This window comes from Polyergus mexicanus, unplaced genomic scaffold (assembly GCF_030449975.1).
Source record: "Polyergus mexicanus isolate NDT 795.1 unplaced genomic scaffold, iyPolMexi1.0 SCAF_3, whole genome shotgun sequence".
NCBI classification, from domain to species: domain Eukaryota; kingdom Metazoa; phylum Arthropoda; class Insecta; order Hymenoptera; family Formicidae; genus Polyergus; species Polyergus mexicanus.
This window is the reverse complement of record NW_027223323.1, coordinates 5,969,063-5,984,501: the sequence shown is the minus strand read 5'-3', so window position 1 is coordinate 5,984,501 and position 15,439 is coordinate 5,969,063. Positions and strand designations below refer to the sequence as shown.

The window sequence follows — 15,439 nt, the reverse complement described above, 5'->3', positions numbered from 1 at the left end:
GCGCGACAAATATCGCCCACGCGATAACGCACGTGACGGTGGATACCGACGTCAAAGCTAGCGCTATATCTCGTATATTTCTCCTCTACTCTACGAAGCGCGATTTTTACTATCCGCGTGTGCGGCGAATTTTACATTTTATCGAGCGAGAACCCGATATCTCGGATATATATATATATATATATATATATATATATATATATATATCTTTGACAGATGTATTAGTCATTTGAACGTGTGCGTGCCGTTGTTCGCGAGTTTGGCGAAAAGCGCGAGAATGCCGCATTTTTATCCGTTTTTCGCGCGTTCCTTCAAATATCCGACAAATAGACTCGTATCCCAACTCGCGAGTTTCGAAGAGATAGATTTTGTCGCAACTACGATCAATTTTTTACAACTTTAAATATTTCGTATATTAAATTAATTTTTAACTTAATTCTAATTAATATTTATAATCTGTAATTAAAACATACATTCCTTACGCAGATGTATGGTATTTAAGTCTTTTGTACGTGAAAAATTTTCAGGCCTTTTTCAAGCGAATTCACAAAAGTCACGAATATCGTATACCTTATTACACATCGAAGGATAATAAATTTCACGGATATAATAGTCCTGGAGGGAAGTTTATCCGTTCCGAAGATTTTATCGATTTCCCACCAATCTTCCTATTCCGAATTTCGCATTTGTTTAAAACCCGATGATCTCAAAGAGCATAAATTTTTGACAGCCAGTGGTGTTTGGTGAAATTTTAGTATCTTGGCGAGGTAAAATTTCCTTCTTGCCTCTGGCGAAGGGAAACCAAGGACGAAGTCACGTGCAGCGTGCAGCTGCAACGACAGCTATTACAGCTGCTTCTTAAATAGAGAAAGGCTAAGGATACCGTAGTAGACAACGGTAGGCAAAGGGCACACGCCTCAACGTACTCTGTCGTATCTCAACCGTACGATATCGTAATCCTCCGCCACGCGAGAAACTCCGTGCCGGAGAGCCCGGGCAGAAGCCCCGTTTATACCTACTAGTCTGCATATATACATATATGTATATAGGGTAGCCCCGGAAGAAAATACCGCCGCGGAGAAGCTTACGCATCCGGCAGGATCCGCGCTATATAAATGTCGGATTCTCGCGTTGGATTTTAAACGCGCCGCCGCACATCTTGGACAATTTTACATAGATTTCAAACAGCGGAAAATCTCTTTTCTCCAACTCTCGATTAATCTTGAAATGTATAGCATTTTTCGGATACGGCGCGGATTCCACGGCTCCACCAATTCATAGATTCGTAAATATCGTCCTCGAGAGCGATGGACTATAAAAAACAATTTACAAACAATTTACGGACGCTATTTTTTCCGATCCATCATTGTTCTAATCTCTACGAAATATCATGAAGAAAAAAAAAGTAGACGCGCGCAATTTCGTACGCAAGTATCGCGTCCAAACTGTCGCAGGCTTTTCCGCGTGACTTCACCTTTTCCTCTCGGTTATCGACTACTACCCCCTCGGCGGATTTTCCGCGCCTACCGTCGATCCGTTGTTCCCGCTAAAACCTCTACGCGACAAGTATTAGCCGAAGCCGCACGCTTATAGGATAGGGGAGAGCTTAAAGCCCCGCAAGCCTAGTTACGCCTCGTTACACCTCGCCGTATACCCGTCTCCCCCAATCCCCTGCGATACGAGATGCCAAATAACGAATGTCGCGATAGAAACACTATAGCGAAGAAAAGCAAGGAAATAAATACGCAAATTTACTATTAGAAAAAGACAATTGCCGAGAAAGTATTTTCTCTTTCCGCTAAATTATTATACGAGATAAAAGTTTGTATGAAATGTCTATAAAATGAGAAAAGTGCATCCCAGTTTTCGCAGAATTATTGTACCAGGAGAGAGAGAGAGAGAGAGAGAGAGAGAGAAAGTTTAGATTAAAAAATTGCAACTGTTGGAAATTAATTAATAGAGTTTGCAAAAATATCACGAGGCAAATGTTTCATTGTTTTCTAAAAATTCATTCATCTCGATTTTCTCGAAAAACAAAAATATCAGAAATTTATTCAATACACCCATCATACGTTACACGTTATTGTTATCACATATTGGCATTCGACTAGACGGATTCTGATAAAGTATTGTAGAAAGCTAGTAATTGAAGATGGCAAGATAATACGATATGCATCTTGGATAGTAAACGAAGAATGTCTCGACCGAGTTCTCTCGTCATGTAACGCGATCGCATTAAGGCGAACCATTTACAACCGTTCGATAAGGAACGACCCACGATGTGTAGGGGAGAGGAGGCCGAGTACCTTTCACCGCTCTTCAATCTCAGCGTTAATGCATCCAACCGGCTATGATAGGGCGAAACGGGACTCGTGTGCGAAATTTCTCTCTAGTTACACAATGGGAAGCCTCGCCTTACAAGTGTAAACGGGAGCCAGCGATGCTTGGAATATTGCGGAAGCTGCGAAGCTTCCCTCTCGTACGAAGCATGTATATATATGTACACGTAAGTACACGCGAATGTGCAAAAGTCTTTTCAGAACGTAGACGCCTTTAGAAGACGTCGCCCTTCTCGGTCGCTTTTAAATATTCCTTCGGAGTAAAAAGGAAAAATTTTCCAAATATTGCTGTACCGTATCATTAAAATCTGTCAGTTGGTTAAAAAAATATTAGTCGCTTGTCGTACGATATAGAGTAGAGTATCTCGTGATGTAACCTTTTCTGATTACATACATATATATATATTAGGTGTACAACTTTGCTTCCGCCGTTTTCCTATAGATGACTTTAGCGGTAAGTAGTGGTCGAAATAAATAGATCATAGACGTCACGCGATAAACTTGGGCATCTGTCAACGTAACCCCATAGAAACATTAGTCGATTTGTGTCTGCGTCATAAAGTTATTCTCCATTGAAAATGTCAGTTTACGAGCCAAATTCTCGTCATTTGCGGGAGGTTTTAATTTTCTGCTTCAATATGAAGAAATCTGCGGCTGAGGCTCATCGAATGCTCTCGAATACTTATGGCGAAGCCGCTATTGGTGAAAGAACGTGTCGCGAGTGGTTTCAACGCTTCAAGAACGGTGATTTTCACGGTCGAAGACCGGCATAGCGGTGGAAGAGAGAAGATTTTCGAAGATGCAGAATTGGAGGCATTACTTAATGAAGACTCGAGTCAAAGTCAAAAAGAATTGGCACGATCATTGGGAGCGACTCAACAAGCAATAACCAGTTTTTAACAATAAAGCCTCGAATTTGGGAAAAAAAAAACGGCGAAAGCAAAGTTGTACACCTAATATATATTTTTAATATTAAAACTTTGGAAAAATTGAGTTTTGAATGCCTTCGGTATTTTCAGAATTTTTCCAAGTTTTAAAAAGAGGAGTTATTATAAATCTCGAATTGAGATTAATTTTAGAAATCTTGCTATAAGACCAAGTAAATTTCGTGCCCTGTGCACATAATCACTTTCATAGAAAATTTATTTTTCTATCAAACTACCAACGCACTACCATCCCCGCGTATAGTCCTCTTACCTAACCTGCGATTATTTAAATTTGTGATATCACTTAAGAACCTTAATTTCTTAAACTGTTTAATTGTTTTTTAAATTTGTGTTTCTTCAAATTTTCGTACTGTTGAAAAATCCAGGCTTATTATAGCCTCTCATTATTATTAATCCCTTCGCCCCAAATAGACTTCTCCCCGACGCAGGCGTCGACGATATACGTTTACACATTTGGATGGTGCATTTAAAATCAAGTCAAATCCACGCAGCTGATTGAGAGTTGAGAGACTGACACGAGAGAGTGTAATAAGCAGCGTATAAAAAACGTCGGCGTCGAAGAGATACCTTCGATGTACGATTTTGCAGGGGTTCGTTTCGGAGTTGCGGACGCTAATATTGGATCAACGGAAGGTAAACACAGGTTTTCGATTTCGATTCGTCGGGGGGTTAGGAGGCATTCACGCACAATTGAGCGCGATATTTACGACCGATTTGCGAATACGTCGTACAAATTCGACGTTGCCAAAAATATGGCAAATTCGAAAATCTTGCGTATCGCTCGCTACAAAAATAAACTGATAAAATATCTTTCACGAGAAAGAATCTTTCATACGTATGTGCGTATGTATGATTTTCCAAGTTTCCAAGTCCACCAATTATCTAAATTTATTACGTTACGTTACAAAATGTATGAATTTATTTAATTAAATAATGTAATCGTCGATGACGATTACTCAATTATTTCAACTATTAATAAATCTAAAGTAATCGGAGAAATAACCAGAAGCAAATAATAAATAATACACGACTGTGTACAAGGTGGAAGAAGAATGTTTGATATTTTACGCAGCTATACTTTCGCCATCTCTGCTCTCATAAAACTTTATTATTATTCGCCGTATTATCGGTACGGGGCAACTAATTAATCGAAACGTGAACGTAACCGAGATAATGAAATTAATTAACTATCGATTATTAGACGGCGATTGAATCACGCCGCTTAAAATTGCCGCCTCTGTTCGGCATTTTACGGCCAGTTTATTTATCAAACTGCGTTAAACAGTGTTCGTTATTAATCGCAATACGCGATTAAAGGAGGACGCTTTCCACCTTGCGGTCGAGAAATTTTCGAAATAACAACAATGGCGAACGATGTTTAGCGCATGTCCCGTGTATGATTATAAAGCGGATTAAATCCAACAGGATTATCGTATGGCGCGTATGTTGTTAATTAACGATGGCATCATTAACGCGTAAAAAGTTGAAACGATAATGGATTCTTATTATATCCACGCGTCTCCATTCCACGAATAGAACGTAGCTATACGTTATTTTTAATTTGCGTCATTTTTTTTTTTTTTTTTTCCGAATCCGCTTGTTTCCGCAAAACGGCACGATTCGATAATTTATCATTCCGATTAAATCAAAGTTACGGAAACTCGGAAGGGTCGAAGCAAGTTTCGATTTGAACTTTTTCGTAGAGACTCGATGAGCAACCGCGTCAATTACTTTGCAATATTTGATTTTTTATTTTCTTTAAATGTTGACTGTCATTAAAAAATAATTGCGTAATCAATCAAAGGGTATATTAATTTATAAATTATCAATCCGTCCACGTTGAAATTCAGTATCGCACAATTGCTCGTAAGCTTTAAAATATAAATCAACCGTGTTGTAACGCACCTTGTTTGACGAATAAATGAAGAAAAATTCTTTGCGATTCGTATATACATGTATCATGAATTTTCGAATGTCTCGAAACGTTTGGCGGTAATATTCATTTGATTTAGAAAAATTGAATCCGAACGTCGTTTCCGATAAAACTAGTTTCTGAAATACCTTTGTGCGATCGTAACACGCTTACGGCCGTCTATACGCGGGCATGTACGCGGACGATAAATTTCGCCTATTCGTAAATGCGCCATAATTTCCTCGTCCGCTTACGTTCGCGTGATACGACATTTTACACTGCTGCAAGAATGTGGCAAAATATTATAAAAAGAATGCAGCGTTGCAAAATCAATTTTGTCGACGTGAGACAAGGGTAAATAATTTAAAGATTCAAAAGTTGAGAAAAAAAGAATTTAAATAAAGATTCTTCAACAGCGGGAAAAAAAAACAAATAACTCGAAAAGAGAATCGAGAGAGGGATTATTCTCAAGAAACCTAAAGAATTTAAAAAATATATATTTAAAAAAAAAAATTTACATTTTTTTCATCTTTGAATCTTTCGAGATCTCGAGACACATTAATATTTTATTTCATTGCAGATTACTCGAATCTAAATTCAATTTCTTGTAATTTCGAATCCGTTTATCCGTTACGACCATCGAATTCTCAATTCAATCAAAATTATCTAACGCAATGTCCCTTAACCGGTAATAATCCGCCGGTAATGTAATTTGAAAACGCGACGACCAAATCCCACGTTAATTAGTTCGAGACGGCCGAGGCAGCTGAAAACTGTTTGTCTTGGCCTTTCTTGCTGGGCCGAGTCAGAATGTTGTCCCAGCCTAACCCCATCCGGAATCCCTTCCTTCCGCCTCGGGGGTTCCATCCCTTCTCTCTCTCTCTCTCTCTCTCTCTCTCATCCTTCTCCTCTCCTTAAACTCTGTAGAACGAGATGCTCGAATCAGTTAAGGCAGAGGGGATGCAACCACTCCCGGCTAAACCGAGCGTACTCCAATTTGTCTTAATTTTTTGCGCCTACCGCTGACACTCCCAATTATTCCCCAGTTATTTTTCTAAAGCACGCCGGAGATACGCTTAGGAATATATTAAGTATTGCGTGACAAGACAAATAAATAAATTTAAAAAAGAATCGAGAAAGAAATCAGTTATCGAATGCAAAATTAAAAATTTGAAAAAGAAAGAAATCAGGCTAATAAGAGACTCTAAATTGTCTCTGAATTCATAAAATCGCTGAAAAAGGATCGATTATGATAAATGATCTCAACTAATGATTTAAACAATTTTGTTTCATCAAAATATTAAATTCTCTTCGATAAATAAATCAATTATTTTAAAAATATCGGAGAATACATATATACTTCCTGACATTTCTTTATAATCTATTTATAGAGGATTGGATATTTTCGTGACACAAAATTGTTTTATTCAACACAATCTTGAATATTCAAACTTTTATTACAGTCCGGATTAAAGATTCTATTGTATCCGCACAATTTCGAAAATACAGATTAGTCCCAACAAATTATTAGCACTATTTTCGATTCGTGTTCAAATTAGATTGTTCGTTAGAATTTTCGTGATTGAAAGTCAGTGAAATCGAGCCACGGAGGGGGGGATGGTTTCGATATTCGAAAAGAGTAACGACTCGTGTCAAGGGAGTCGGCTAAAGGGTGGGGAAGAAGAGAGCGAGACACAAGATGGATTCGGGGGGACATATTCGCAAGATAGAGCTGTCAAGAAGAGAGATGAAGGAGACGCGTGCCGGTTCTTCCTCTCTTTTACATTTTCCCGTTTCGTTATTATAAAGATGATACCAAGTACCATATGTCGGAGATGACCGCTATCCGAATCGAAAGAAACATATATATATATATATATATACGCGTACAATTTTTTCAATAAAATTACAACAACTTTTCTCACAACAATTTTTAAATCTCTTCTAAATTAGAGATTGTGCAGATTTGGATCGAAATAACTTTGCCACGCCAGTTTATTTTTTCGTTTCTCACAGACTTTTTAGTTGCATTCAGCGCCTCGAGTAAACAAACGATCTCGTTTTTCTCGTCGCTGAAAGATCCCACGGGAGAAGGGAGAGAGGAATGGGGACGGTATATCGCGGATTACAAGCGAAACCATCCGCTCGCTGATAAAAACGTCCGCGGCGAGAAAAGCTTACTTTTCGAAACGAGATAGAAACGGTATGGTGGTGACGAAGAGAGGAAAGAGAGAGTAGAGAGCGGTGGTAAGAAGGTGAGTCGCGCTTCGGAATTTAATCTAAAGTAGAATCGCACTCCCCCGAGTAAAGCTCGCTTACACTTTATTTTATTTCGCTTTATACGTTCTCGCGCGTCTTCCAAGGCAGCGCGTGCCTCGTCGCTGTTACGTTTCGCGAATCCTTAACGCCTCGCGAACCCTCCCGAGTTTCATCTCCGAAAACCATCATCTCGTCTTTATTCGCAAGGATCAGAATGTGGATTTTTCAATCCAACATAGTTTTTAATTAAAATTGCGAGTTCAAAACAATGTTGGATTTTTCAATCCAACATAGCTTTTAATTAAAATTACGAGTGCGAAACAATGTTTATTAAAACTATGTATGTTTGAAATTTAATACTTGAAACTTTATATCCGCAAAAAATGTTCAACTTTTCTCCGACATTAGAAAAATATCCCGCTGATGTCATCAATTTTTTAAATATATATCGCGTGTCGTTCTCTCTTCACATTTTCTGTATTCTTTAAAATTCTCATGTAAAGTTTTATTCGACTTGGGATCGCAAACAAGATTTAGATTTTTCAATCCTTAAATTTTTGATTCTCTCCCGTGTTCGGAAAAAAATTTTGAAATATTTAAAAAATATTATATTAAAGAAATAATGGCGTAAAAATGCAAAACCCACAATTAAAAAACCCGCAATCGTATTATCGCAAATTTTCGAAATTTGCGAAATTCTGTCGGCGAGGAATTTTTACTGGCGAAGGCTTCCGAATATCCGAAGCAAATAAATCTTTCTCCAGAAAAGAACAAGACGATGGCGGGTCGGGTTATAAGATCGATCGATCGTCAAAGTGCGGAGACGTGTACGTCATGCCGAATATTCTCGCGTGAATAGTCGTTTCCTCGTGAGCGTCTTCAAAGATTGAAAGAAGCTTTACAAGAGGATTAAGCGGGACGAGTAAACCGCAAGTTTTTTGCTGAAACGTAAAAAAGTCCAACTTTTTTTTTCCTTTTTACACACAAAAGTGTGTGTGTGTGTGTATAATATAATTGTAATATATCGTAATATAAAAAATTGGAATGTGTATATAAAATATATTATAACTATATAATATTATTTAATATATGTATGCATTAATTACAACTCTTAATGACAACTTTCAAGTATTAAATTATATATCATATGAAAAACTTAAAATATTTATAATATTTAATTTTTATTAATAAAAATAATAATAATTTTCTTTAATTACAGCATTTTTTAGGTAGGTGGGTAGATAGATAGAAAAGTCTGGCCGATTTGCGTCGTGCAAACGCACATCTTCGACATCGCTTTAAAGCGAAATCAAATGGAAATCGGAATATTATTGGCAGCGCACACTCGTTTTTCGCAGTGCGAATTAAACCAAGTCCGATTAAAATGCGATATTCGCGCCATGGCGGAAATGACACGATCGTTTCGCGAATAGAAATTTGCTCCCGGCGCGCGTAATTACGTCCCTCAATACCTGAAAAAACCTAGCGCAGAATTCCGACAATGGCTCAAAGTTTCGTGAGAATCCATAATACGAATGATGTACATTGTAACGATTCGAGAGATCCGAATTGTAACAATCCAAAGTTTTATAATTGAAAGATCCGTCTATTTTAAATTATGAAAAAATGCGTAGGTAGAAGAAATTGAAGTCTCTCAGCGCTTGAGTTTTAAGGATTTAAATATTCAGATATCCAGTAAGAAAAAGAGAGATTCAGAGTTTTGCGTATTGAAAATTTCAAATGTTTAAAATTTCAAGATTACAAATTGTCGTAGACTTAAGTTGTAAGATTAAAGTTGTAAAACATGAAAATTTAAATTTTTTAAATACACTCATACGTACACCGAGGCGCATACACGTATGTATATTATATAAAGAGTTGTATACAAAATTAAATTTATATACATATTAAATATAAATATTAATATATACTAATATATATATATATATATATATATATTTTTTTTTTAAACAAACGTAAAATTAAAAAGTTTACGTCTCTCAAGGATCCGTATAACTTATTAACCTATCGACTTTAAGACTCGTGATAATCTGTGATATCAAAATATTAATCTCGCGCACAAATCGTACGCTAGAAAAATAAAACGTAAGATTGAACACGACTACTTGAACATTAAACGTATAGATTGCGCTATCGCGAATCCAAAGACCCCTTTTATTTGAGGCACAAAGAACTCGCGTCTATCCGGAATGAATAAAGACGTCGGGCTTTCACGAGAACGAGCGAAAACAGTCGTAATTGGCCTCTCAGCTTCGAATAAATGCATCTAGAGAGAGAGAGAGAGAGAGAGAGAGAGAGAGAGAGAGAGAGAGAGAGAGAGAGAGAGAGAGGCGGGAGGGCAAAGTGACGAATCCGGCGAATCGCTAAATTAAATGACATCCTTTTATTACGCGTCTCGTTTCTTCCCTTCGTTCCCCACCCTTCTCCCAGTTTCAGCGTCTTTCCTCGCTTCAAGCGAGCTCGTAACTCCCGTCGTTAGGTCTTCAGCTCCGCTTGGCACCGTCATGCAAATACACGAAACAATTTAATAACGCCACCGAGATATCGCGTGCAACATTACAAGATAAATATCCCGTTGCAGCGCAGCATCCGTCGCTCGCGACGACGGTATTTACGCAACAAGTCCCATCATTCTTCGTCTTTCCAATTAGGCAAGTGCAAGTTTATTTCGGCCATCGCGTCAGCAAGCTGCGAGACTAGAACTTTTCGCGAGTCGAGATTCGATATTAACCGCTACGAATTTGCAGAAAGGTAGGATTTTAAATACAGACGACACGTGTGTCGTACAACTCGCCCGAATAATGATTATACGTCATTGCGCGTGCGTGCATCAATCCGTACTAGAGAAATTTATCCAAAATGATTTCGGAAAATAAAAAAGATGTAAGTCTTAAAATCTTCCGAGTCACCTCCCAAGAGACTCTTTTAAAATTCTCGAGCTTTAAAGTACCAAGTTATCCAAATTCGCATTTTCTCAAATCTCAACGAAAGCGCATTAAGATTTTTAAGTCGCATTTCAACGTAAAGCGGAAAAAGCGCGCGTGGGCGAGTCTCATCGTCAGCACAGAGTTGCGAAACAAAAGGGGTGACGAGGTTCAAAAGTCCCGAGATTCCGACCGAGCGGGTTGCTCCAGGTCCCCCTCTCCCCCCCCCCCCCAACCCCCTTTCCAGTTTGCCAGTTTGCCCGGGTCGCAACTGCATCGCGTAGATATAAAGCGGGATAGGGGGGAGGGAAATCTTTGGTCGCATTTCCATTTCAAATGCGCTGATACGAGCGCTCCGATGCTAACTAGCTCGCATCTTCGCGCCGGGCTTACGAAACACGGTGCAATCTCGCGTAATGAAACGCGCCGCGGAGAGAACACTCGCGCATTCCGGATGCACACACTCGACTCGTATTTACGAAGGATGGCAAAGATACTTTCGATTTTCATTACAACTCGAGACCGAGACTCTTGTTCTCCCAAAGGAAAGGCTTTAACTCCTTCCGGCATAATTTTGCAAATTTCGAGTAACGAATATGTATTGAGAAATTTTCTCTCTCTCTCTCTCTCTCTCTCTTTTTTTTTCTTCACCGAATCCACATTCATTGTACGAAAAAGTGTAAATAAAATTTTTGCCACGCAGACTACAATACGCGAATCGAAAATCTATGTATTAGGTATTAGGTGTACAACTTTGCTTCCGCCGTTTTCCTATAGATGGCTTTAGCGGTAAGTAGTGGTCGAAATAAATAGATCGTAGACGTCACGCGATAAACTTGGGCATCTGTCAACGTAACCCCATAGAAACATTAGTCGATTTGTGTCCGCGTCATAAAGTTATTCTCCATTGAAAATGTCAGTTTACGAGCCAAATTCTCGTCATTTGCGGGAGGTTTTAATTTTCTGCTTCGATATGAAGAAATCTGCGGCTGAGGCTCATCGAATGCTCTCGAATACTTTTGGCGAAGCCGCTATTAGTGAAAGAACGTGTCGCGAGTGGTTTCAACGCTTCAAGAACGGTGATTTTCACGGTCGAAGACCGGCATAGCAGTGGAAGAGAGAAGGTTTTCGAAGATGCAGAATTGGAGGCATTACTTAATGAAGACTCGAGTCAAAGTCAAAAAGAATCGGCACGATCATTGGGAGTGATTCAACAAGCAATAACCAGTTTTTTACAATAAAGCCTCGAATTTCGGGAAAAAAACGGCGGAAGCAAAGTTGTACACCTAATATATAAGAAAGCATAATCTTCTATAGTTTTCCATATCTATTTAAACTTGAAGGTTTTATAGATTGTTGAACGCGTTGAATCTCTAATGTCACAAAGTTGTTCAACGAGACAAATTCAACAACATGTATACATTAATCTTGGCAACCGGTATATTAATTCCGCAATTTTTAATTTAATTGCTCATTATCGTCACATTAAATTTATTCGAAAATCATCTTTTTTACGCGCTCATCGTATAATTTTCCATTCATGCGGCAGCTGTTACAACTTGTAACTTGTAGTTTTGCGCACGAAACGCGTAACGGTTATTTTATAAATTATAATAAATATAAGAAGAGAGAGCGAATCACGTTCACCCCATTCCATTTTGCGCAAATTATTAAGAACGCAAACTATCCAGACGCTATATCGCGTTATTGCGATATGAGTTGCGATAAAGAATTTGCTACGTTATTACAAGAGTCTTGTAGAAATATATCATTATTATTCTTCTTACGGAGGAGAGAGAGAGAGAGAGAGAGAGAGAGAGAGAGAGAGAGAGAGCCGCGTTGTACGAGTTTCGCGCGAGTATTGTTATTACGTAACTTGTTACAAGTTGCTGAGATCGTAACGAGCCATTCGTCATCCCTTTTCCTTTCGCGCGAGTAGAGCGATCAAAGTAAACTTTGCCTACCCGTTAATATCCAAAGCGTTATCAAAATTACTGAAGAGAATGAGAAACACGCGCGATCGATCGTCGATGCGTGAAAAGATCATGGGTCCATCTTGAAAGATTCCATCCTTATAAATCACTCTCGTACAGGATCAACGATAAGAATCTGTCGCAACTTTGACTAAATACAAACTTGTACGCACGATAACGCGATATATTTCCCATTCGCTCTCTTACCGCGCGACGGGGCGTTAACAAAAGCACTCGTTAAAATGATTAACGACGATGAGATTGCATTGGGGATGAGGGCGAAAGGAAGAGGAAGAAAGATCGCGCGATACAACCGCGAACGCCATTACGGGCCTTTATTAATTGCCATCGTCGCGTAATTTGCCCGCCCGCGCTCGCGCTCGCGCTCGCGAAAGGGAGAGACTTGGCCGATCGAGCGTTCTACCTACTTAATTGCTGCTTTCATTAGGACCGTCATGTCACGTTCTTTCAACGAGGCTGCCGTTCGACGTTACGGCGAGATCGCACCCCGGTGATTTATGATGGAGAGGTCGGATTTCAACCCTTTCGCCGCGCTCTACATGTACTTAAAAATTCCCCTTTCCGCTTTGAATACTTAATAAGATGACAACTTTTAATAACGACTACACACAGGCGCGTATTCTTTTCTCGTCCATTTTCTATAAAGGACGAATAATTGATTACGTTCATGACAATCGAGATATATCGAGGCGGAAATAAAATGCGATCCAACGAGGAAAAAGAAAGAGAAGCGGAGAGGAAGGAGAAGGAGCACTCGAGATGCTCCAAGCGCTAACGATTCGAGTTTCAGACTCGGAATTTCGAAGCGTCGTAACTTTGTCGGGTGTAACTGCGAGGCGCGTCTGCGGCAAAGTGGCCATTTTCCGCAAAACGATGTTACGGAGAAGCCGGACGACGATTCAGAGGACGACGACCGCAACGACGACGAGAGATTAAGCTGGTGCGCGTCTACGTGCGATACACGCACGTTCAGCGCTCTATAAAAACCCACGTGCCGGCCCGAATAACCCTCGTCGTAGGTCGTAGGCGACACGCGGTGGATCCCAAAGAGGAACATTAGAGAGATAGCGAAAAGACAGAGAAAAGGGCAAAGAATTTGCACGGCAACTGTACTTGTTTCGAGCAGTAGCGAAACGTGCTGAAATTTGAATATTTTCAAAGACGAAAGAAAGTAAATAAAAACAAAAAGTAAGGAAAATGTTGCAAACTTACATTAGGTATACAGGGCAATACGCGTGCAAATTATAAATGGCAGAGTGAGCCATGAGGGAGAGAGAGAGAGAGAGAGAGAGAGAGATCGTCGAGTGGAGCAGCACTCGACAGCACTCGCTGCTCGCCAATTCTTCCATCCTGCAGCCTGCTGTATCACCCATCGTGGCTTCAACCGCTCGCCTCTCTTCATTCCGCCACGCGTGTGTTTCCGACAACAAACAGACAGATTGGCGACGGATCGGGCGCATAGAATCCGGCCCAATAATTGCAACGTCGAACAAACGAGCCCGTTTGCGCGATTAGTGCAGGGGCGGGGATAAGGGGAAAATTACAGTTCCTTATCATACGCGGGGACAGTCTGGGCTGTTGGTTATATCGTGCGATCAGACGCAATTAAGTGGGAGATGGCGCGTTTCCCGGTACTCGAGACGAGAACCTCGCTCTCTCTCTCTGTCTGTCTGTCTCTCTCTCTCTCTCTCTCTCTCTCCAAGAGGACCGGTGAAACGTGCCAGCTGCAAGGAACAGTCCGATATCCTTCACGGCTCGTGCATTTCTCTCTCACCCTCTCCGACCGCTCGCTCTGCACGCTTCGCAGTGCGTAGACGCGCTCTGCTTTTGACGCGCCCTCCGCCCTCCGCCCTCCGCCCTCCGTTCACCGTCCACCGTTTCCACCGACTGTCGCGCTCTATCTCTATCTACTCGCGAGTCTCACTCGTTCCAATCCTTCCTATCGTCCGAGCATTGCCCAACCGAGAGAGAAGGGGGAAGGGGGAAGGGGAGAGAGACGCGTTGGATATTATTCGGAAAATTCGGGAAATGACACGCACTCATATCGTACATGCATAAAGCGAGGAAATAATTATGCAAATTAATAATCTAAAAGTCACACACGCGTACACACGCACTGCGTAAAATACTTTTTATACAAATTATTAATAAATTTATCAAAGTATGATTTTGTATAAAATTAGTTATTTCAAATGTAAACTTTCCTTTTAACCCGCATTGTACACGCGATAAAACGTCCAACGCACACAAATTTCCTATAAATTATACTGCGCGCGGATCGTATTAGCTTTATATAGCTTTAAAAGCGATATGGAATAATGATACTTATTGTTAGAGAAGAGCAAAATGCGCTCGAAAATGCAGATAATTAGAAGCAATAAAGTCAATTATATTGCGCACGCCAATTAATTACTGACATTTTGGTCCTCTCTCGTTTAAACTCTCGTTCACATTAATGTAAAATTATAACACGAATAAGCATACGGAATGCGCAATAAGTCATAGAAACGGTCGTAAGCTGTTAAACGATTATGCTCCTGCTGAGGGAAATCCTTCGCAAGTTCGTCGAGAGCAAAGAAAAAAAAAAGAAAAAAAAATGCTGTTTTCCCAAGGACAAAAGCAGCTTTCATATTTCGTATCCTTATTTATATTACACATATAATTTAAACAATCTTATCGAGAATAAGGTGGAAAATATATTTATATTCATCGCAAACGTATTCGTGCAAATATAAAAATTTTGCTTTAATTAATTCATACTGTTTTTAAAACGATTATAGTTTTAATTAATTTTCGTTAAATTATCTTCCTCACTTTCGCGAGGGTCCGACCGACGACCGACGACCGACGACCGACGACACGTGGCACGTCCCCACTGCCAGCTGCGGCTGACCATACGCCGAGTCGCGCTACCTATAGAGATCCTGACTATACATACGAGGGACGGAGAGGGACCACGGATTATATCGCGGTCGGAAAAAAATTAAACAAACATATAGAGTAACAGTTTCCAGCAAAATTTATATATCGTTAAAAGCGACAA

The 15,439-nt window shown here is 39.8% G+C and overlaps 1 protein-coding gene across 3 annotated transcripts in view; it reads right to left on the bottom strand.

Annotated features, from left to right (window-relative positions):
• Positions 1-15,439, bottom strand: part of Irsp53 (Insulin receptor substrate 53 kDa) — a 73,916-nt gene that overhangs the window by 17,117 nt on the left and 41,360 nt on the right. The gene's annotated exons all lie outside the window — the stretch shown is intronic.